The sequence below is a fragment of the Stenella coeruleoalba genome (assembly GCF_951394435.1).
Source record: "Stenella coeruleoalba genome assembly, chromosome: 4".
Classification (NCBI taxonomy): Eukaryota; Metazoa; Chordata; class Mammalia; order Artiodactyla; family Delphinidae; genus Stenella; species Stenella coeruleoalba.
This window is the reverse complement of record NC_137149.1, coordinates 29,486,141-29,511,401: the sequence shown is the minus strand read 5'-3', so window position 1 is coordinate 29,511,401 and position 25,261 is coordinate 29,486,141. Positions and strand designations below refer to the sequence as shown.

The following is a 25,261-nucleotide window of genomic DNA, read 5'->3' as shown; positions in this document are numbered from 1 at the left end:
TAGCCAGCATTTCTCTATGGATGACACAGTGCGTAGAATACTTCACATTCAGAAGTAATCTCTTTGACCTGAGTAGTGAAACCAGAAAGCCGTCCAGTCATGGCAGCTGCTCCGTCCGTGCATATACCGACACAAAATGACTGATTCAGTTTTCCTGATATGTAATCATTCAAAGACTTGAATAGTTCTGCAGCTGTGGTGTTGGTTGGCAACAAAAGTGCACATAACATATCCTCATGCACATCCTCCTGAAAAATATATAGCACAAAAACAAGCATTATTGCCTTGTTGTCAACATTGGTAGACTCATCAACCTGGATTGCATACCACGGTGACTCATTAATCCTCTCTAACAACTGTGCCTCAATATCCTCTTTTTTTCATCAGTTCATCTAGTTATGGTGCTAGCTGAAAGAGGAATGTGCCACCTTTTGAACTGCAGCCTCTCCTAAAAGTTCATGACAAATGTCCTTAGCAGCAGGCAGGATCAACTCTTCACCAATAGCAAAGTGCTTCTTAGCTTTAGCAATGCTGTTAGTCACTAAGAATGATGCTCTCAGTGCAGACATACTTGAAGTGGTGGCCTTCAATAATTGCTTCTGTTCTTCGTGTTCAAGTTTTCTTTTCTTTTGAAAAACTCTAGAGGCTTGTCTTTTAATGCGGTGTGCTTGGTCTCCATGTGGCGAAGCAGTTTTGAAGGTTTCATGGCTTTGTTGGATAGCCGGTCACCACATATTATACAAAGTGGGCTTGGAGAACGTGAATCACCTGTTGCAATGAACACGTAAATTTAAGTAGGACTCTTGGTATTTTCTTTTAAATGCAGCTTTCTTTTTGTAGGCAGTCTTAGAGTCTTCTGCTGTCTCATCACTGGGTCTTTCCCCCTTTTCAAAGAAGCTCTCCAGTGACATTTGTTTTTTACTTTTTGTCTAGGCTTAGCTTGTGGGCTTACCAAAATGTGACTGAGACAAGTGCGCAATATGGGAAAGAGGCGTGGGCAGAAGTGGTAAATAAAATAACGGGCAGGCCACGCTCAGACTAAAATAAGTGTCAGGTTCTGACTTAGAGCCTGCCACCAGATGCAGCTGTACAACTGAAGTACATCAATTTACTTGCCACTATAAAGCTTGCCACCAGATGCAGCTTAATTGTCACTTGCCACTCAGTGATAGGGTTTTGATATGAGTCTGCCAGCAATTGATTTATCATGGTCTCTGTGCAGTCAAACCTCTCTGCTAATGATTATCTGTATTTGCAGCCGCTCCCCAGCGCTAGCATCACCTCAGCTCCACCTCAGATCATCAGGCATTAGATTCTCATAAGGAGCACACAACCCACATCCCTAGCATGTGCAGTTCACAGTAGGGTTCGCATTCCTAAGAGAATCTAATACCACCGCTGATCTGACAGGAGGTGGAGCTCAGGTGGTAATGCGAGCAATGGGGAGCAGCTGTAAATACAGATGAAGCTTCGCTTGCTCTCCAGCCTCTCACCTCCTGCTGTGCGGCCTGGTTCCTAACGGGCCATGGTTTGTTTCCTTTCAGTTAAATATCAGCTACCAGGAGGGCAAGCATTGTCCGTCTTCCCAAACTAGCTAAGCAACGAATGGACAACCAACAACTGAAATGTAAATTCCTTGAAGATAGGGAATTTGTCAGTGTTGGACTGCTGAATCACCTTCACCTATAACAGAATATGACACACAGTAGGCACTCAATAAATATCTGTTGGGTGAACTGATGACATTTAGAGTCAGACCGATCTTGCCTTTATTTAATAGACTCTATGACAAGCAATCAATGTAATAATCACTTATGGAGAAAAAAGAGTGACATCTGCATTTCTGAAGATCTGGACACAAGAAGAGTATTTTCCCTAGGAGGAAATATTCTTTAGTCATGACTTAACCATGATGTGAAATGACTAATATACGAGAAAAATTAGAATTACTACTTTAACACTTTCCTTAATTTTCCCAGAGATGAGATATGAAATTTTCCACATTTCTGTGAATGAATCATTTCCTTGTTTGTACTATGTTTTAGTTATACAACAGACAAATGTTTTTGGCAGTAATTACAAAACAAACTTGTTTTTTATAGAATAAGAAGAGAAAAAATGTATATGGCCAGATAAAAAGTATTGTGTGATAAAATGAAAGACAGAACTGAACAAAGGTCAAGAAGGCAAGTATTAAGATGTATTAGAGAGCAAATTGCTTACAGAAAGGCCCAAATAAGTCATTTAATCAAAATCAGCAGGCCGACAGCAGGTGGCGCTATTCCATCTTCACTTAGGAACTGTGCAAACAACCACCTTGGGAATGACTGTGAAAGACACCTGAAATAGTCCCCCTTTTTAGCATCGTAATTTGGACAAATGACCTAGGGTTAAAAAGGCTTTTTATAGAAGTACATTTTTCTCCAGTATTTTATTCTCATGAAAACTACCTAAATGTGGGTATTCTATTCACTGAAGTGTAGAAAATTGAAGGAGTGAAGTAGGTGATAAAGATGGGAAAATAGGTTAGGACTTGTTGTGTGGACGTTTTCTCATCATGTCCAGAATGTCCACTCTTAATTGGTTGGCATTTAATTAAGTTCTTTAAAAAACATTTAGTACTCACAGTATGTTCAGCAAAGTAAGTGCTTAGTGTACATCCATGAAGAAAATCAGCAAAGATTCCTGCATCTGTGCAGCTTTTATCGTAGCAGAGGGAGAAAGACAATACAAATAAGAAATAAGAAAACTGTATAGTATGTTAGAAGGTGGTGAGTGCCATCATGAAAAAATAAAGGTAGAACATGGTGAGGAGGCTCAAGAGTACTGGGCAGTAGAGAGGGTTTGGTTCTATAGAGGATATTTATTCACTGAGAAGGTGAAATTTAAACAAAAATACGAAGGATGTTAGCGAAACAGCCAGGTAAATACCTGGGGAAAGGGTAGTCCATGCAGAGAGAATAGACTATCCAAAGACCTTAAGGTGGGAGCATGTCTGGGGCTTGTTTGGAGAACTCAGCAAGGAGGCCAGCACGGCTGCAGGGGAGAGTGGTAGGTGATGAGGTCAGAAAGGTGACGTGGAGGACAGATCACGTGGGGCCTTGCAGATCATGCTAGGAAATTATAGGAAATAGTGCTATTGCCGGGTTTTGAACAAAGGGGTAACAAATCTGATTTATGTTTTTTAAAGGATCATTCTGTCCTGTGATGAGAAGAGCAGACTTTTGAGTGCCAAGGGTAGAAGGTGGGAGACGAGGTAGGGGCTACTGCAGCAATGGAAGCAAAAGTCGATAGTGGCTCAGGCCAGCTGGTCTGGATATCTATTTTGATATAAGAGCTAACAGATTGTTTTCCCTGATGGATTGGATGTTAAGTGTGGAAATAAGAGGTGTCAAAAAAGACTTCAAGATTTTTGCCGCGATTAACTGGAATGACAGGGAAAACTATGAGAGCAATGAGTTTTGCAGCATAAATCAGGAGCTGCCGGCTGAACATGTTGATTTTGTAACGTCCACCACTGATTGATAGGGAAAGATTATGGGAAGTGAGAGCTTGGAGGAGAAGATCAGGGCCACAGTTTTGGACATATTGAATGTGAGATGCCTATTAGCCATCGATGTGGCAAAAGGAGCTTCTGAAGGTTTTGGGGTGTGAAATTGGTAATCGGTTTCTATCAGCATGGAATGCCTCAGAATAGGAGACACTGGAATAGAGGAAATGATCTGGAAGGCAGTTATAACTGGCACCAGATAAGGAAAGCCAGAATTTGAACTGGCAGTAGCTGTGGAAGTAGGGAGAAGGACAGCAATATTGCACAGGCAGAATGTCCAGAATTTAGTGGCTGGTTAGACTTGTAGGGTGAGAAAGATTAAATGCCTGGGTAATGGGATAGTGGTTAGTGACATTAGTCAAACAGAAGAGATGAATTGCAGAGGGAGATTTTTTTTTCCACGTACATATTTATATTTTGATTTCTCAATTCTCTTACATGAAAGAGAAAATTCTCTGTGTCATTTCTAAAAAGCCTCAAAGAGGGAGCTCCCTGGTGGTCCAGTGGTTAGGACTCGGCTCTTTCACTGCCGTGGCCGGGGTTCCATCTCTGGTTGGGGAACTAAGATCCCACAAGATGCATGGCACAGCAAGAAAAAGAAAAGCCTCAAAGAAACTGGATAATATACCCTACTGGGTTTAGGGGGGAAAAGCCCTCTGATACTTTTATTCCTTTATTCCATCACAATTCTTTTAAAATCTCACTTGAGTCTTGTCTATTTCATTACTGCAACCAAGAAATTCACATTGCCTCTTAAGGTGAAGTAACCTGCACTACTTTTGGTCATGAATAACACAGGGAATACATTGTCTACCAAGAAAGTAGGAAATGGCTCAAGATCAATTGTGTTGAGAAGGGCAACGAGCACCAGTGGCTCTTAGGTATTTGCCCCTCCGATGCACGTATTTGCAGAACACCACACAATGCCTTTGTGGCATTTTGCAAAATGCCTTTCTAATTTGCAACTTTCCTGCAATAACTGGTAATGCTAATGTCTGAATATGAGCTAGAACAAGGGTGACATTCTACTCACCTGTATAGACATCACCAAATGAAGGGAGCTCTTGTCTTATATGCACATTTCCAATTTATAAGGTACCTTAAAATTTACATCATAACCAAAGGTTACCAAACTAGTTATTATTCAACACATATTCACACCTACTAGGTGCCAGGTACTAGTCTAGGATGTAACCATGCACAATTAAAATATCCATATTTTACTGAACCTAAGACACTTTGCTGTTGGTGTCTTCTTGCTCTTTCCAAATGATATCAAGGAAAGATTTTTAAACACCTACACCAAGACTGCCTCTGGCTGACAGAGATTGTAAGATACTGTGGATTGCAGGGTGCATCCTGATTCTACAGGTTAAAATGAAAAAAAGGTACATCTTATATGGTACATATACACAATGGAATATTACTCAGCCATAAAAAAGAATGAAATAGTGCCATTTGCAGCAACATGAATGGACCTAGAGATTTCATACTGAGTGAAGTAAGTCAGACAGAGAAAGACAAATATCATATGACATTGCTTATATGTGGAATCCAAAAAAAAATGGTACAAATGAACCTATTTACAAAACAGAAATAGAGTCACAGATGTAGAAAACAAACTTATGGTTACTAAGCAGGAAAGGGGGGAGGGATAAATTGGGAGATTGGGATTGACATACACACACTACTATATATAAAATAGATAACTAATAAGAACCTACTATATAGCACAGGGAACTCTATTCAATACTCTGTAGTGACCTATATGGGAATAGAATGTAAAAAAGAGTGGAGATATATATATATATATATATAAAACTGATTTACTTTGCTGTCTAGCAGAAACTAACACAACATTGTAAATCAACTATACTCCAATAAAAACTAATTTAAAAAATTCTTAGAATTGATGAAATAGGCAGTAGGTAACATTTATTGAGTGCTAACTCTGTGCCCAGCACTATGCTACATGCTTATCATGCACTGATCTCAGTCTGGAATATCTGCATTCACACTAAAATTTTGTCCAAGTTACATTTTTCCTAAGAACATGGGAGATGCTCGCTTTACAGTTTTGTAACTAAATTGCCTTGTTAAATACAGTTTTCCTGCTTGCAGCTTAGAAATACAAGGTTTATTTTCTTTCCTAATTTTGCCAATTGAGAACCCCTCAAATCCTAGATCCTGAATTCTCATCAGGATAAATTTATCATGTAATTTGTGTAAATTAAATTCAACCAAGATTTCTGTACCACTTTTTTGTGATAAGAACTATGGTAGATACTTTGAGATTAGGCTGTTGTAATCAAAAAGTTAAAATTCAGTGGAAGCACAGATGTTATTAGATTCTATAACCCATGGCAAAATGACCTTCAGGCTGAGAGTCATGTGTTGTAGGCATATGGAAGAAAACCAATCTATTCTAATGGGCGTGGGGCAGGGAGGGAGATCAGGGACAACTTGTTGGAGACAATGGTATTTGAGTTGGGTGTCATGAATAAGGCTTCAACAGTGAACTAGTCCAGTCAAATATCTTTTAAATACAATCAAATGTCAAACAGCCCCAAACCATGGTTCATATATATGTCAGTGGGACAACTTCCTTGAGTTGAGAAGTAAACACCAAGGATCATTCTACAAATATAAAAACTCAAAAGAAGCAACTAACAGTGACATTATAGACAGCTACATTGCTCCTGTCAGCCTGTGTGGACTAGTCTGAGCTTCAATGATCAGGAATGCAAACCTTGCTGATCCTTTCTGACCCAGAAGAATAAAATGAATGAGGCAGTTGCTCAGACAATTTAGAAAAAAGCCAAATGGACCTGAGCTGTACTGAATCAGGGCCTGTTAAATGGTCAGACTCCATCTTTTTCAGAAGCCATAGACGTATATTTTAGAGATGATGTCTGATTGAAATCTATGCTATCCTAGAGTATACTTAAAATTCTATACCATTCTGTTTTACTGTTTATGCTTTATTGTTGGAGGAGGTAATGATTAAGAGGATGTGACTGCCAACTGTCCCTCAAGCTGAACTGGGGCATTCAGAGGCTCCTTACTCCCTCCCCTGTCCTTGCAATGCACACTCCACCCCATGTTCCCACAGTGGGAGTTACTCCAAGGACGAGAGTAAGCTGTTGCTGAGATCCTCTGGATTGTGTAAGTGACTGAACCCAGTTAAGGCCTCTATACAATTTTTTAAGATTCTGGTGGGTAGGTGCAGAGATTTACTCATCTTGTGGATGCCCAAGACAAGCCCGTGAAGTAAGTTCCCTTGCTTATGAAAATTCCCACCTACCAATCTGGAGTGACCTGCCTCTGTTTTTGGCCTCTCTTTGCCCTCCATGTACAGAGCCAGTTTGCAAACTAATGTTTATTAAAATCAACTCCGATCAGAATTCCTCTGATTGGAAATAAGTGGAAAATATTTTTTTCTTAGGTCCAGAGACCGTCAGTAGGGTTTTAAAAGTCTTAAAAAATTTTTATGCTGAAATAATTATAGCTTTACAGAAAGTTGCAAAAACAGATGAGTCTCACCCATCTTCATCCAGTTTCCGCCAACGGTTACTTCTTAACAGAATTATAGTACAATATCAATACCAGGAATTTGACATCAGTCCAAATGTGTTGTGTAGTTCCATGTCATTTGATTACACGTGAAGATTTGTATAATCATCAATGCAATCAAGATATAGAGCTATTCCATCATCACAAAAGTCTCCCTGGTGCCTTTATAGTCATACCCATTCCTCCCCTGCATCCCTAACACTTGGCAACCACTAATCTATTTTCCATCTCTACAGGTTTGTTATTTATAGAATGTTATATAAATGGAATCACATAGTACTGATCTTTTTTTTTTTTTTCAGTACGCAGGCCACTGTTGTGGCCTCTCCCGTTGCGGAGCACAGGCTCCAGACGCACAGGCTCAGCGGCCATGGCTCATGGACCCAGCCGCTCCACGGCATATGGGATCTTCCCGGATCGGGGCACGAACCCATGTCCTCTGCAAGGGTCATCTTTTTTACAAGGGTCATCTCTGCTTAAGAAAACCTTTTAATCTGAGAAGGGCTGTAGCAGCATGTTCCTAAACAACTTACTGGCTCTTTTTCCCCTATGGCATTTGGCTGTCAAAGCATTCCCCTTTCTTTGTGCGTGTGTGTGTGTGTGTGTGTGTGTGTGTGTGTGTGTGTGTTTCTCTTTACTGCAATTGGGTTTATTCTTAATATGTGGTGAAAAAACAGACTGCTCACTGCTGGGAGCAAACTTCTTAGCCTTATGTTGATCAGGCAAAGGTGAATCAGGTGTGCTGTAAGAAAAACTCTGCCTGGGTGTAACTGAGGGTTTCCCAGTTGTTCAGTCTCCTAGCCTCTGCTTTCTCAGTGTCTTGCTACAGTTAACCTGTCCACATCCAGGACCTAGGTTTGTCATTTTGATTATCTGTTTGTACCAGCATATGTTTAAATGCTATCTCAAGTAACGGAGAGTCCCTGGCTGGTTTGGTTTTGCACTAGCTTCCAACTTCTGCCGAAGTCCTAGCACTTCTCAGTGAGTTAGACTCATGGCTCACTTGTTCACTTCACTCAAGTCTCAGCTCATATGGTACCTCATCTGAGAGGTCTTCTCTGGCTGCCTAACCTGGCTGCATTTTTCCTCATCGTATATATAATCACCTGACACGGTATGTATTTGTTGTGCTAATGGTCTCACTTTGTTAGAATGTAAGCTACCTGAGGGCAGGGACTCTGTGTGACTTCACAACCCTGAGACAGTGCCTGGCACATCACAAATACTCAATAAATAGGTGAAGAATGGATGAATCAATAGAAATTTTACGATGGTTTCCGAACTGATCTTCTAATGTCCACTCTCTTGCTTCTACAATTTGTCTTTCACTCACAGAACTGAAGATATCCTCCAAAGACACTGAGCTGACTAGAATCAGCTCACCTCAAAACTTTAAATGGTCCTTCACTGCTTATCGAGTAAAGCCCAGACTCTTTCAGAGCAGCAACTAAGCTCTCCACAATTTATCTTCCAGCAGATTTTCTGGCACCACATATGATTATTTTCCTCCATCTTACAGTCCAGCCTCACCAGTTCATTCCCTCTTTTTGACTATGCCAGGCACTTTTTTTTTCTTTTTTTTTTTGCATTACACGGGCCTCTCACTGTTGTGGCCTCTCCCGTTGCAGAGCACAGGCTCCGGACGCGCAGGCTCAGCGGCCGTGGCTCACGGGACCAGCCGCTCCGTGGCATGTGGGATCTTCCCGGACCAGGACACGAACCCGTGTCGCCTGCATTGGCAGGCAGACTCTCAACCACTGCGCCACCAGGGAAGCCCCAGGCACTTTTATGTCAATAAAATTTTAGTCTTCTTTTTTTCTTGTTCTGTTCTCAGCCAATTTAATAGTCCAAGTGTTTATCCCCCCATTCATGTAGGAATTTTGAGTTATAACTTTCATTTGCTTTGTGACAACATTTTTTGGGGTAAGTTTCCTTCATATTCTTTTTTTTTTTTTTCGGTACACGGGCCTCTCACTGTTGTGGCCTCTCCCGTTGCGGAGCACAGGCTCCGGACGCGCAGGCTCAGCGGCCATGGCTCACGGGCCTAGCCGCTCCGCGGCATGTGGGATCTTCCCGGACCGGGGCACGAACCCGTGTCCCCTGCATCGGCAGGCGGACTCTCAACCACTGTGACACCAGGGAAGCCCTCACTCTTACTCTTAATTCCATTCTCCCAGCTCCACAAACACAGAACCACTTTCATGATTATAAACAATATTATAAAAGACTGCTCACTGCCTGTGGTTGAAATATACCTCCTCTCCAACAAACCTTTCACACTCCAGCAAAATTATTTTCCTAGAAGTCAGGTCCTATCACTTCCTTCCACAAAAAAAGTTTAAATTGTTCTCCTTGTGTTATGGAATCTTCTTCCCTCGATTTTTAAAAATTGAGGTAAAACTAACAAAACAAAAACTTTACCAAAAGAAAGTGTTCAATTCAGTTGCATTTACTACTTCACAATATTGTGCAACAATCACCTCTATCTAGTTCCAAAACATTTTCATCACCCAAAAAGAAAACCCCTGAACCCATTAAACAGTCACTGCCCAAACCTCCCTACACCAGTCTCTGGAAACAATCTGTTTTCTGTCTCTGTGGATTTATCTGTTCTGGGAATTTCATATAGACGGAATGATACAGTTTATGACCCTTTTTTTTTAATATATAAATTTATTTATTTATTTTTGGCTGTGTTTGGTCTTCACTGCTGCACGCAGGCTTTCGAGCGGGGGCTACTTTTGTTGCGGTGCGCGGGCTTCTCATTGCGGTGGCTTCTCTTGTTGAGGAGTACGGGCTCTAGGCATGCGGGCTTCAGTAGTTATGGCACACATGCTCAGTAGTTGTGGCTCGCGGGTTCTAGAGTGCAGGCTCAGTAGTTGTGGTGCACGGGCTTAGTTGCTCTGTGGTATGTGGGATCTTCTGAGACCAGGGCTCGAACCTGTGTCCCCTGCATTGGCAGGTGGATTCTTAACCACTGCGCCACCAGGGAAGCCCTATATGACTGCTTCTTTCATTAAGCATAATGTTTTCAAGGTTCATCCACGTTGTAGCAAGATCACTCTTCATTTCCTTTTATGGCTGAATAATATTCCACTGAATGAATATACCACATTTTGCTCATCTGTTCATCAGCTGATGGACATTTGTGTTGTTTCCACCTTTTGCCAAATATGAATAGTGCTGCTACGAACATTCACATACAAGTTTTGGTTTGAATACTTGCATTCAATTCTTTGGGCTTATACTGAGGAGTGGAATTAGTAGGTCATATAGTAATCCTATGTTTAACTATTTGAAGAACTACAAACCATTTTCCATAGTGGCTGTACTGTTTTACATTCCCACCAGCACTACGTGAGGGTTCTAATTTCAATACATCTTCACCAACACTTATTTTCCATTTTAAAAAATTATAGACATCCAGATGAAAATGAGTATGAGTAGTTTTTATTTGCATTTCCTAAAGACTAATAATGCTGAGTATCTTTTCATGTGCTTGTTGGCCTTTCTTTGGCGAAATCTCTATTTAAGTCCTTTGTCCATTTTTTCAATTGGGTTGTTTGTCTTTTTATTCTGAATATTAGACCCTTAACAGATATGCAATTTGCAAATGTTTTCTACCATTCTGCATGTTGTCTATTCACTTATTTGATAGTATCTTCTAATACATTAAAGTTTTAAATTTTGATGAAGTCCAATTTATGTATTTTTTTTGTTGATGTTGCTTATGCTTTTGTTGACATATTAAGAATTTATTGCTAAATTCAAGGCCATGAAGATTTGCCCTATATTTTCTCCTAAGTGTTTTTAAATTTTTATTTTATATTAGAGTATAGTTGATTAACAATGTTGTGTTAGTTTCAGGTGTAGAGTAAAATGATTTACTTATACATATACATATTCTCTTCTTTTTCAGATTCTTTTGCCGTACAGGTTATTACAGAGAACTGAGTAGAGTTCCCTGTGCTATATTTTCTTCTAAGTCCTTTTTTTTTTTAATAATTCTTGCTTTTACATTTAAGTTTTTGATTCATTTTGACTTAATTTTTGTGTATGGTGTGAGATCGGGGTTCAACCTTATTCTTTTTTTAATGTAGATATCCAGTTGAAGAGACGATTCATTCTCCAATGAATGGTCTTGTCACCTCTGTCAAAACTCAATTGACCATAGATGTATTGATCTATTTCTGAATTCTCAACTCTGTTCCATTAATCTATGTTATTCATATGCCAGTATACACTGTTTTGATTACTGTATCTTTTAGTAAGTTTTGACAATCAGAAGGTTTGAGTCCTTAAATTTTGCTTCTCTTTTTTTAAAGATTTTTTTAAAGAGCAGTTTTAGGTTCACAGAAAAACTGAGAGTAAGGTACAGAGATATTCCATATACCCCTGGCCCCCAGATATGTGTAGCCTCCCCAATTATCAACATACTTCTGGCTTTACTTTTTCAAGATTGTTTTTGCTATTTGGAGTCTTTTGCAATTCCATATAAATATTAGGATGAACTCTTCTATATCTGCAAAATAGACTGTTGTGAATTTGATAGGGATTACATTCAATCTGTCAGTCACTTTGGATAGTACTGCTACCTTAACAATATTAAGTCCTCTAATCCATGAATATGGTCTGTCCTCCCATTTATTTCAGTTTTTCTTTAATTTCCTCCAGCAATGTTTTGTAGTTTTCAGTGTACAAGTCTTTCAACTCCTTGGTAAATTTCTTTTTAAGTATTTCATTATTTTTGATGCTCTTATAAATGGAATTGCTTTCCTAATTTCATTTTCAGATTGTTTGTGGCTAGTGTATAGAATATAACTGGATATTTAATGTCAATCTTATATTCTGTCACTTTGCTGAATTTGATTAGATCTAATAACTTCTTTTTGTGGAATCTTTAGGACTTGCTATATATAAGAATCATGTCATCTGACAACAGAGATACTTTTACTCCTTCCTTTCTGATTTAGATACATTTCGCTCCTGTTTTCTTTCTCTTTTTTCTTTTATTCCGCCAATTGATCTGCCTAGAACTTTCAGTATAACATTGACTAGAAGTAGCAAAAGCAGCATTCTTGGTTTTTTTCTTGATTTTAGGGAGAAAACTTTCAGTCTTTCATCGTTGAGAATATTACTTATAATCTTTCACAAATGTCTTTTATCATGTTGAGGAAGTTCCCCTCTATTCCTAGTTTGTTTGTTTTTATCATTATATGGTATTAGATTTTGTCAAACTTCTTTTCTGCATGAATTGAAATGATTATGTGTTTTTCTCCTCCATTCTATTTTTTTTTTTTTTTTTTTTTTGCCACACTGCATGCATGCAGGATATTAGTTCCCTGACCAGGGATCAAACCTGTGCCCCCTGCAGTGGAAGCAGAGAGTCTTAACCACTGGACCACCAGGGAAGTCCATTCTCCATTCTATTACTGTGGCATATTATATTGCTTTCTTGGGATACACCCCACTTAGTCAGGATGTATAATCCTCTTAATATGCTACTGAATTCACTCTGCTAGTATTTTGTTGAAGATTTTTACATCTATATTCATCTTTCTCTAGTAAAATAGAATAATTCTACTTTTCATATCCTATTTTTTCCAAATTTATTTCCATTAAGATTTTTCAAATTAAATTCTAATACAGGATAAGATTAATGAAAATGTATTTGAAAGCACCTATCCTGACATACCGTCAGCATTCCAAAAACAGCTTCTCTTTCCCTGTCTCCTTTTACCAAAATCTTATTTATAAAAATGCATGTCACTTCAAGAGTCTCATACTATTCAATAACCCTTGCTTTAAGGAGATCTCTGTCTACTTAATTGTGAATTTCAACCCCTAGGTATATATCTTTATAAGGCATTTTTGAATATTATGTCAAAAAACATTTTCCCCAGAGCATTCTACTCTCTTGCTGGGGAACTTTTTGAAGGGTAAGCTGCTGTGAGTTACTTTGCTGAGAGGAAATTTCTGGAAGGTAAAATGACAGGGTGTACTCACCAGGTTGCATATTCAACTTTTCCCCTTTATACTGCAAGAATCTGTGATTGTTTTGATTCATTTGCGATATTCTCCAAGTTATAGTTAAAGGCAGAGGCCCTTGGAGGCCATCTTAAAACTTACTTTATAAAAGGATCTTACACAATCTCAAACATCTAAATTTCAGTTTTTGTTGGAGTATAAGAAATAATTTGTTTTGGCATCATAATTTTTCCTCCTGGAAATGGTGATTACTCGATATTAACTAAAACAAGTGAGCCAATTAAGATGTGGTGATATGGTTAAAATCCCTCTCTGTATTTTACTGTTTAAAAACTTGTACACTATCTAAGTCAATCCTTTTATCAACTCTGTAAGGTAAGCAGAAAAGATATTTTAATCCCCTACAGATAATGAAACAAATTAAGAGAGGTTAAGGCCTAAAATCTGATAGGGCCAAAACTCAAATCCAAGTGCCCCAGCGCTTTTTACATTTCACTCAAACTTTATCACCCCATTCTCCACAGTGCTAGTGGCGTGCGTGCATGTGTATGTGTGTGTGTGTGTGTGTGTGTGTGTGTCTGTGTGTGTGTGTGTGTGTGTGTGTGTTAATTCCAGTCAAAGAGAACAGAATATATAAAACTAGAAAAGACTGGCTACATAATTTGTGGGGCCCAGTAAAATCATCTTACAAAAACATTATTAAGAATTTCAAGATGCTGACAGCAGAACCTTAAAGCAAGTGCAGAACCCTTTTAAGTATGGGGCCCTGTGGGATGTTTCATGGTCCTTGTGTGCCATAAGCTGGCCGTGGGCTTGTGGAAGAATGCCCTATTTAGGCAACTACCAGTAAGAATGGAGTGTCAGATATTGTGGAGGTAGAAAAGTAAGGCAGAGTAGATAGGTGGGGGTGATCATTAATAGAACCTAGATCACTAAAATTATGTTCTGTGCTAATATTTTCAATTAATCCCAAAGGCAGAGGGAGTCACTGAATAATTTTAATTGGAGAATTGCAACTAAGTTTATTTTTTAGAAAAATCAGTCTGACATAAATTTCAAGGATAGATTTTTAGGTTCTGAAAATGAAAGGAAGAAGATAATTAGGGAAGAAACTTCAGTAATTCAGAAAATGTAAGGGCCTCAAGGCAATGGGATTTGAAATGCAGAAGAGGAGTCAGATGCAGAAGCTACTGCTCCTTAAAGGTAGGCACTTATCTTGCCTTTGAACCCCATGGATGACCAGCTCAGCTCTTGTACCTCCTTGTACCCCAGCTTAGAAAGTCCCTCTAGGCAGAAAGCTGAGGATTTATTGTAAGGTTCATCGTTTTGGTATCCCCTCTTTTAGGAAGCACAGTTTTGTGCTGCCAATGTCTAAAAGCAGTCATTTCTTATATTTTCCCCAGTTTTAAAATTTCTGTAGGGTGCTCAATACGAAAGCATTTTAAAAATATTAAAATTAGGTGTCAATTGCCTTTTAATATTTTTATTATTTGGAAATGGAGAGAACCCCCAACTTCTTGCAGTTACCTGACTAAATGCCTAATTAAATGACAAAGCTGTTTCCCCATGACTATCATGTATAGCTTCTAACCAGGAAACCATGTAACTTTGTTACGGTAGCACAGGTAAGTGTTTATTTGGACTTGGCCTAGAAATAAATATCATGAAATTTTCTCTTCCTTAAGATATCTCTAGTGTTTTCTTCTTTCTTTTTTTTTTTTTTTAATTTATTTATTTTTGGCAGTGTTGGGTCTTCGTTTCTGTGCGAGGGCTTTCTCTAGTTGTGGCAAGCGGGGGCCACTCTTCATCGCAGTGCGTGGGCCTCTCACTGTCGTGGCCTTTCTTGTTGCGGAGCACAGGCTCCAGACGCACAGGCTCCGTAGTTGTGGCTCATGGGTCTAGCTGCTCTGCGGCATGTGGGATCTTCCCAGATCAGGGCTCGAACCCGTGTCCCCTGCATTAGCAGGCAGATTCTCAACCACTGCGCCACCAGGGAAGCCCGTTTTCTTCTTTTTTGAGATAACTTTCATTTTATTATTAGAGACCTTGTCCTTTGGCCTTTGGTTCCACCAAAGCACCAGTCTTTGCTTCAATAACTTCTATCTGATAATTAAAGAAAGCTGACATTATTTGGAATACTGTAATCAATTCCTGACCATTCAGCTCTACCTCTGCTAGAGATAATGGCCTGTATGATCCACATGAGGATGCATATGCCTTAAATCAACCAGCCTGCATTGGTTCAGCAGTTCTAAGTCCTTGCACCAGTATTTATTAGTTTATAGGAGCAAATCTATCATGGCTATAAGTTAACTATAATTAGGTATTGTAGTTATGAAGAAAAAATGTTGCTATAAATAAATCTCTTGGCCTTGCAATGTATTTTGAAACACTTGATTTTTCAGAAGAAAATTATTTTTCAAGAAGAGAAAATCTGTGGCTATACTCTGGATCTCCAATTTCCATAATGCCACCACTTCTCTATAACACACGGTATATTGGCTCTGACTTTAACTTTAGATTTCTAACTTAAGCTCTCCAGAAGTCATTCTCTTCTTAGCAACTAGGATATGATGCCATTAAGTAACCAGAGATGCCCTAAGTTATGTAGTCTAATAAATGTTTAACAAATAGTTACTGCATGCCTACTATTTATAAGCTATTATTTCAGGTGCAACTGTTACATGTGATTTTTACAAATCAAAAGCAAATCACTGTTTTAAAAACAGTTGTTTTTCTTTACAGAGCCTAACATGGCAAATTAAATGAAGCTATTTTTGTGGCCTCTCCCGTTGCAGAGCACAGGCTCAGGACGCGAAGGCTCAGCGGCCATGGCTCACGGGCCCAGCCGCTCGGCGGCATGTGGGATCTTCCCGGACCGGGGCATGAACCCGTGTCCTCTGCATCGGCAGGCGGACTCTCAACCACTGCGCCACCAGGGAAGCCCAGAAGCTGGTTTTGATTGAAGACAATCTGGAGCAATTCGGACCTGAGGAGGCCCCAATGCCTATGATAGTGTCACAGTATTAGTCAGGCTTCTCCAGAGAAACAGAAACAATAGGAGAAAGATATAGATATAGATTGTAGATATATCTTTAATAGATCGATTTCCACCACTCCTTTTTATAAGTAGATAGCACAATGTTGAAATAACTACTTTTGCAGAACATAATTGTCCTGTACCAGTGTTTGGTTTAGATTTATATCTTAGTTAACTAGTTTGGTGTGAAGGCTCTTTTAATATATTTAAAAGGCACTTTATCTGATCTTATTGCCCAACTGGAGTGGGGCAGTCGTCTTAGAGCTTGGTAAGTAAGAGAAAGTAAGTTTAGGATGGTGACAGTTCAAACTAAGATAGGAAGATAGTTTCCCTTTGTTTTTTCCAAAGCCTTCTACTCAGTCTTGCCACTTTCGATATGGTTTCCAGGAAACAGAAGATTCATTCCCATGAGAAATGAGGCCTTTGATTCCTCCTCTTTGGATTTGAACTCCCAGATGCAGTTTCTCTTGGCTTGGTTTTCCTCATCACTGGTACATGAACACCAGAGTTACATGTAACACTGATGCTCAAGGGGGACACACACCTGGGTTGACATCCCTAACTCTTCATGTTTTGCACAGCACCTAACCTATTTCTTAGTTTTCTCATCCAGAAGATAGAAATAATGATATTCTCTATTTAATAAAAGATAATATCTGTAAGCTCCTCTGACACAAAGTAAGCGTTCAGTAAATACTGAACTGTTCACTCAGTCTAAGAGCTTGTTGGCAAACGCAGTTGAGACAGGAGAGGCTTCTGGGGATAAGTGGTGAGAATTTTGCCGACAGATAAGACAAAACAAGGACAGCAATTAGCATGTAATAACTGCTCTTCAAAACCCCAAGGCAGGGCTTCCCTGGTGGCGCAGTTGTTGGGGGTCTGCCTGCCGATGCAGGGGACGCGGGTTCGTGCCCCGGTCCGGGAAGATCCCACATGCCACGGAGCGGCTGGGCCCGTGAGCCATGGCTGCTGAGCCTGCGCGTCTGGAGCCTGTGCTCGCAACGGGAGAGGCCACAACAGTGAGAGGCCCGCGTACCGCAAAAAACCCAAAACCCAAGGCTTAGAAGTGTGTGTATATCTTCATGAGGTAGGATGTTCAAGGAACAGCAGGAGGGCCAACATAATTTGAACGGCATGAGCTAGGAGGAGACTGGTAAGAGATGAAATCGGGAGGTAGTCAGGGGCATATTGTGGAAGTCCATGTGGATCATGGCAAGGACTTGAAATTTTGTTCAAAGTATGAAGGAAAACTAATTGGATGGGTTTGATGAGAATTCAGTTATGACCTGATTTACATTTTTAAATAGATCATTTCAAATCTTTCACAGAAAATGGATAATAGAGGGAAAGGTAGAAGCATAAAGACTAGAAAGGAAGCTGCGGCAGTGATCTGGGAGGGAAATTCTAACGGCCTGGACTGAAGAGGTAGGGGTGGAGTGGGAGAAATAGTTGCAATCATGGTGTTTACTGACGGTTCTGCTGATGGGACTTCTGTGGATTAAATTAAGCTGTGAGAGAAATCAAGATGATGCTTAATTTTTGGCCTAAGCAGCTGGGTTTATAGGATATCATTAATTGAGATGGGGCAGAATATGTGAGAAGCAGACTTTGGGGGAGGAAGGCCAAGAGTTATGCTTTGGCCATGACGTGTATGAGATACCTTTTTTGACCGTGGCTTCAGAAATGATTAGATATGGCTAGAACAGTAGCTGAAATAAAATGGAATTTTATTGTTCTCTATCACAGAGGTCTGGGGGTAGGCAATTCAAGGCTGGTAAAGAAGCTCAGCTCCAAGAAAGTCCCTAGAATTTAAGGCTGCTTCTGTCTTTCTGGTCTGCTATGCCTTGGGTATGGCCTTCAGGAGCTAACTTGATTTTGCATGATTATATTCATGTTCAGGCAACAGGATGCAGAAAGGGGGAAGAAGTGGCAAAAGACATGTGTTAGCTGGCTCTTAAGGAATGTGCTTGGCAGCTGGCCCAAGACACTTTTACTTACATCTTAGCGCTTTATATCAATCACATTGCCACACCTAGCTGCAGGGACAGAGTGGGGCTGGCAAATGGAGTTTTTATATGTCATGTGTCCAGCTAAAAAATTCAGTTACCAAAGAGAAAGGGGAGAATGGACATCGGAAGACAACCAACCCATTTCTGTTGCACCTGGTTTGTCCTCTCCCCATTTCTCAGGACCTCCATATCTCTAAATTTACCGGGCAATATAAGGCCGCATCTTATTTGTCCTCTCAGCACATTCTACATTGTTGACAGTTTCTTTCTCAAAACACATGCATCCCTTGGCTTCTATGTCACAGTTTTCCTGTGTCTTGTTTGTGGCTGTTATTATTTTCTTCATGTTGTTTTTTAATCCTCCAGTCTCCAAAGGCAAGTTAAGGGCTCATGAAAGGGACAGCACTCCAGGTGGCAGCCTCCCTAGGGCTCCTTCTCCAGCTCCACTAGCTGCTCTTCTTCTCATCCCAAGACCAGTGCATTTGGCTTCAGTCCAGGACTAGTTCTTAAGGATCCAACAGACTCTCTCAGTAAGAAAGAAGGTCACTGTGTTGCTCTCAAGTCCTAACTGGATTTATTCATGGCTAAATTTGGTTGTATCAGGGAGAAGAGAGAAAAGACACAAGTGATTATAATCCTAGGACTGCCCCTACAGACGGGTGGAGTGGTGTGCAGCCAGCAACACTGAAGAAGCCTCATTTGGGAGTCCCTCCCCAAACTGCTTATCACTGAGCTGTCGTCCATTCCTGACTGGCTACTCACTTCTTTCTCAAATTTGTCTTTGGGATTAAACAATAAAGAAATAGACGTTGTTTCCAGATAGTCCTTGTGAAAATGCACATGTTACCTGAGAAGGGGTATGAGACATCGGGGTGCTTATAAGTCAAAACATATTGTGGTTCAGTTTGGTTCCTTTTGAGTCTCTGACACTATGTGAAGTAGTGTCACAGGGCAGGGTTAGCCCAGAGTAATTTTGTCTTGATAAAAGAATAGTGTGTTGTTTCATGTTATCAGTGCTCATTACAAAACATCTTCTATCACCAAGACAAGAATCCTGTTTTAAAAAGAAAGCTGGATGGCTATAGGCAGGGCAAATCAACTTTCAAGTTCAACAACCAATTCAAGACTGACCCTGGTGCTTAACAGTAACTAGCTTAGAGCATAAAGAAGTTTGGTGTTTGGGGTCCATGAGTCATGAACTAGTTTTCTTGGGTACTCTATGGGATTCATTTTTTACTCTTCTCAGCTCTGCTTTTCAAGGGTGATGGCCCTCATTACTATTAAAAGCAGCAGATCTCCTGCTAATGGCCACTGAGGACATATCTCCAATGTCAACTATTACTTTTCCTTATATCTGCCACACTTGAAGCCAAGAACATTGTTGTTGGTACAAGGGTGCTATCTTTTGAAGCCAACATCCCTGTCCCTGGCCATTGTTCAAACTTCTGTCACCAGTGCAGCAGCTGTGTTGTGCTTTCAGAAAGTTTCCTTAACAGTTCTAATGTTTTCTGTAGCTCCCTCATGCTACAATTCAAAGGAATCTGTGGGGACTGGATAGAAATGCAATTCATTCAGTTATTCAACAAATATTTATTGAGCACCTACAATGTATACATATTGTTCTAGATTTTAGGGACACATCAGTGAACAAAATAGGTGAACTTATATTTTTGTCTATGGTGTGGGAGAAGAAAATAAACATAGGACAAATGTGCCCAATTTCGATTCCTTTCTCCCTTTAGAAACTTCCTCATAGTTCTTGAAACTTGTGAGCCTTGGTACTTTTTTCTCATGATGGCTCACTTCACCTGAATTCTGGGGTAAACATAGAATAAGTTAGATTGGGACCCTTGCTACAAAACAAAGCGAGAGTTTGAAAGAAACCTGCTGAGTATCTCATATTTTACAGAACATATAAACATCACCCAAGATAAACATACCAGGTAAACTTGTCATTTTGGAGGTGAAAGGATTTTAATTTATTATATATTATGTATCACCTAGAGAGGACATTGCTGGCTGTCACTCCATCAACCTCAACTCTCTGGTTTACATCTCCTTGGGGACACATTGCAGAATTGCCTTATAGGTATAGTTTGAAATGAAACCTTTAAAGACATTTCACAATTGAACACAATTGATGTTTTTAGAGGCCCGCACTGATGAGGCAGCATCGCTTCACGTCACAGACATTTAAGACGACATCTTCTAAAATGAAACTGTCTGAAGCAAAGCACACTTGGCAATAGGGTCAGCAGAACTCAGGAAATAGTCTCTATAAGATGTCTGCAGGCCAGTTTAGATGTACCAACACTTGTCAACACTTGCTCAGCTACCAAAGCTCTACTTATGGTTTCAAGGGTTCAGAGTAACAAGTCTACAACAAAGAGCGGTGCCTTGAAGAAGCAGACCTCTTGATATCCGTTAGCAAAGTCTAGGGAATGCCACTGACTCTCATATCACCTGGTTTAAAGCAATTTATGTTATTTACAAGACTGAAGCCTCAGGGTTGTATCGAATATACAGAGTAAAGGGCATGGTGCACTTGCCCTGAAAGCTTGTACTCTACAGACTGGCTCTGTGCTTGGTCAAAACTCAGTAAAATATGGCAGTTTTCTCGAAAAGCCATTTACTGGTGGTGTTAAGGCCTTCATGCTTTAAGATTAATGAACTACAGTTTGATGTTACTGAAAGGTAACAAGGTGCAGGGCATATTCCCCACAAGCCTAAGCATCCAAAGGTCATGCATTCATTCATTATATCATTCAACAAGTATTTATTGAGTGTCTACTATGTGCCAGGTACTATTTGAGGGGTTGGGGACACAGCATTGAACAATACTGAAAAACATCTCTGTTCTTATGGTGTTTACATTGGGGAGCCCAGGGCTAACTTAACTATTAGGCAGAGTAAACACAGTGCCTAGGACCCACAAAATTGTTTGTTTTAACTTCTTTCAAAATCAGAAGAAAAAGAATATAAAATAAAGAATCGAGCCTGGATTATATTTGTCTTTATACCAATACAGTCCATTTTTGATATTTTTTGTTGCAACAAGAGGTTCATGAAATCAAAAATGCCTAGGGTCCATGAAGGTCATCTGCAACCCAGGGGAGACAGATAACAACCAAGATTAAAAAAAATAAAATATACAGTATATTAGAGAAAAATAAATCAAGGAATGGGAATTAAAATTGTTAGCATAAGGGGAGTTGAAATTTTAGATAGGGTGCCCCAGGAGCAAAGCTTCCCGAGTAGGTGACATCTGAGTAGACCCGAAAGAGGTGAGTGACTGAGGTATTTGAAATACAGCAGAGATTATTCTTGTAAGAAGGAATAGCAAGTGTGCAAACCCTGAAGCAAGAAGGTGCTTGATGTCTGAATGACAGGATGGAGGCCAGTATGATTTGAGAGTATGAGCAAAGAGAAAAACAAAGGGCAGAGAAGAAATAGGTGAAATCAAAGAGGTGACTGTGAAACGGAGCAGAACCTATGGTCCTTGCCCCTCCCACGTCCTCTGCCTGCTTTTTCTCTGTGGAAAAACTTTTAGCCAAAGAATAAGTTGAATCAGAGAAGTGAGAAAATGCAGAAACAGAGGAAAACAGTCAAAGGAGACCAAAATATAATAGTTTAGTCATTAAGCATAGTCAAGGACCTTTAGTTCCGTCTCAAGGGCTATAGATAATATTCTGAGCCATATCCTTTGAGCTGTCTTGTAGATACTGAAATCCCCACCAGGTGGAAGAAGTTAACTACATGATGGCCAGCCTGTAGCCATGACAGAAGCTGCCAAGATTCCAAGAATTGGCCTCAAGGAAATGGGAACAAACTGACCCTGGAACTGAAGATTAACTGTACTTAAAACAATCAAGATGATGCCGATCAGACCACCCATGACCAATTTCCAGAGGACAGTCAGAGCTGACTGTGCTGCTTCTGCATGTAGCCCCCTCCTTCTGTCTATAAAAGCTCTTGCCCCCTGATTGTCAGTGGGGGCGTCGGCCTTTGGACAGTCGTCTGCGCCCCGCCCTCCCCACCGCCCGTTGCCGGCATCCAAAATAAAGCAAACTTTCCTTTCCACCAACCTTGCCTCTTTATTGGCTTTTGAACGGCAAGTAGCTGGACCCCACTTTTGGTTACAGCTGGAGGTAAGCTCACGCGGGAGCATGTAGGGCTATAGTCAGAACTTTGACTTCTATTTTTACCTGATTATATTTTAAAGGGTTCTCTCTGCACGTTGTGTTGAGAATAGACGGAAGGGGGCACAAACAGAAGGTGGAAGTCCAGTTAGGAGCCCATGGTAATAATCCAAGAAAGCAATAATGGTGACTTGGGCCAGGGTATTTGCAGTGAGGGTGATGAGCGGTGGATGGATTCTGTAAATATTTTGAATGCCAGGATGACAGACTCTGTTGATGGAGTGGATATGGGTTGTGAGAAAAAAAAAAAAGGGGGTTAAGGATGACTACAAATGTTTTGGCCTAAGCAAAAGGATGGATGGCATTACCATTGACTGAGACGGAGAAGACTGAGGGAGAAGTAGGTTGGGGAAAAAAAGAAAGTTCACTATTAAAAATGCAGTTTCACATGCTGTGAAGGCAATTGAAGAGATCCAAGATGGAAATATACTTTGGGGGGTCATCAGTTTATAGGAGGTATTCAATGCCTTGGGGTTAGAAGAGATCACTGAGGGAGAGAGTATGGAAATCGACAATGTCTTTTTACTTTGTGTGTTTTCAACATCTAACTCATCACTTGGCTTTCAATAAATATTTTTTAATTGAATGAAAATATTTCTACGTGTCACAAGGGATAGCAAAAAGCCCCCTAGGGAAGAGCCATGTACCATATTTTCCAAACTAGTCTCTGAGCAAGTGTTAAGCACCCTTGCTCTTCACTCATAGTTCCCTGAAATTTTCTTTGAACACTTATTTCTGTTTAAAATTTTATGTTTATTAAGATCATTATTTAAGGTCTAGCTCTTCATTTAAGACACATGAGGACAGAGACAATATCTATTCTAGTCTCCTAGAAAATGTCCTCCATACTATTAGAGGACCTAACTGTATCTAATTATTTCCTGGTTTTGACTAGGATGAACCAAACTACCAAAATCTCCTGTCATGAGCATAGGCTATGTTCTAATGTTTCAGGTAGTTTTGCTGATAGCTAATATTTAAGTGAGTCTCCTATAGAGTCATCTTATCTAAACTTTTAAGCTCTGTGCTGAACCGAACATCTATCTAATTCATCCCTTGTATTAGCTTACTACTGGGTAAATATTCAGCTTAAGTGAAAACCAGTTCTGTACTGTATTGTGGAAAACCTTACTTGTAGTTGACCCTAAATCTCTGATTGTCTTCTTCCCATTGCCCTGTCCTTGATGGAACTATTTCCTATCTTCCCCTTCATACCCAGAAAAGTCTCCTAGAGCAGTGGTTCTCAACTGGGGGCAACTGTTCCCCCAGGAGACATTTGGTGATATCTGGAAACATTTTTGGTTGTTACGACTTGGGGGATGCCACTGGAATCTACTGCGCAGAGACTAGGGATACTGTTAAACCTCCTGCAGTGCACAGGATAGCCCCCACAAAACATGGCGCCTCTCAAAATGTCACCATTGCTACTGCTGAGAAACCCTGCTCTAGAGTATGACAGGGTATATTAATATCCTTGTGACCATCATAGAGGCATCTCTTGTTCACATTTATCAAATTTAATTTATTGATATTAAAATAACAAATCTTTTATTTATAAATAAGTAGAGGAAAATATGAATAGAAATTACAGAAACTGTTAAGTGCCTAAGCTGTGCTAGGCATTATGTCCTTATAACTCTATGAAAAAAGTATTGCTCTGGGTTTTCCTGGTGGCGCAGTGGTTAAGAATCCACCTGCCAATGCAGGGAACACGGGTTCAATCCCTGGTCCGGGAAGATCCCACATGCTGCGGAGCAACTAAGCCCGTGCGCCACAACTACTGAGCCTGCACTCTAGAGCCTGCGAGCCGCAACTACTGAAGCCCGCACGCCTAGAGCCGGTGCTCCGCAACAAGAGAAGCCACCGCAATGAGAAGCCGACGCACCACAACGAAGAGTAGCCCCCGCTCAACGCAACTAGAGGAAGCCTGCACGCGGCAACAAAGACCCAACTCAGCCAAAAATAAATAAATAAATTTATTTTTTAAAAAAAGCATTGCTCTTTCCCCCATTTTACAAGATGGAAATGAAGCTTAGAGAGAGGTTAATAAACATGCTTAATGTAACACAGATAGAAAAGAGCAGAGCCTGGATTTGAATTTTGGCATGACTCCAAAGTCCATGTTCTTTCCATTACAGCTTCAGAATGATCCCTTCCCATTGGGAAGGAAAGCACAGAAATAAAGTTCTCAAAATTTTCAAACTTGTCCTCAAATGACTCTTCTCACTTCCTGAAATTCTTGTTCCGCAGCCTGTTATGCAGATGAATCCATCACCTGACCCAACATTCTCCCACTCAACTGTTAAGTACAACCCTCCTGCATGTGGGGAAACTGGTGCAAAGAGGACTCCCACACTGGTGCTGTGATCCTATCCTTTATGTAGCATTTTGAAATCTTCAGTTTAATTCTTTGTTAACCCTGTGAAACAGGCAGGACAGATATTTTCGTGTCCCTTTTAGGGATGAGAAAACTCAAGTTTGAAAAGTTAGATTGTTAAAGGTCATGTGGCTTGTAAGGAGTGGAAAAAGAATTAGAATACAGATTTTGACTTCTTGTTTGTGTATTTTTCTTGTGCTTTGTGGCTAAACTCCCTCACTGAGCCGATCTTTTAACTCTCTCCCAGCTTATTTGTGGATAATCTTGTGGTCTCTATCCCAGAAAACATCAGAGGCTGCCCTTTTGATGCACCATGGTCCGGGCAATGCCCTTTTTTCTATTTTCTCTTCTACTTAAGATTGTTGGGATAATGTTTAGCCAAGGCCTTTTCTGCCCCTTCCCAGAACATCTGTATAGCTATGTCTAAATATGTATGTACAAAGTTCAATTAACTTTTTTTGGCTGTGTTGGGTCTTCATTGCGGCACACAGGCTTTCTCTAGTTGCGTTGAGTGGGCGCTACTTG

General features: G+C 40.2%; 1 long non-coding RNA gene across 1 annotated transcript in view; it reads right to left on the bottom strand.

Moving 5' to 3' along the window:
• LOC307186110 overlaps positions 1–25,261 on the bottom strand; it is a 208,798-nt gene that overhangs the window by 13,339 nt on the left and 170,198 nt on the right. The window lies entirely within an intron of this gene.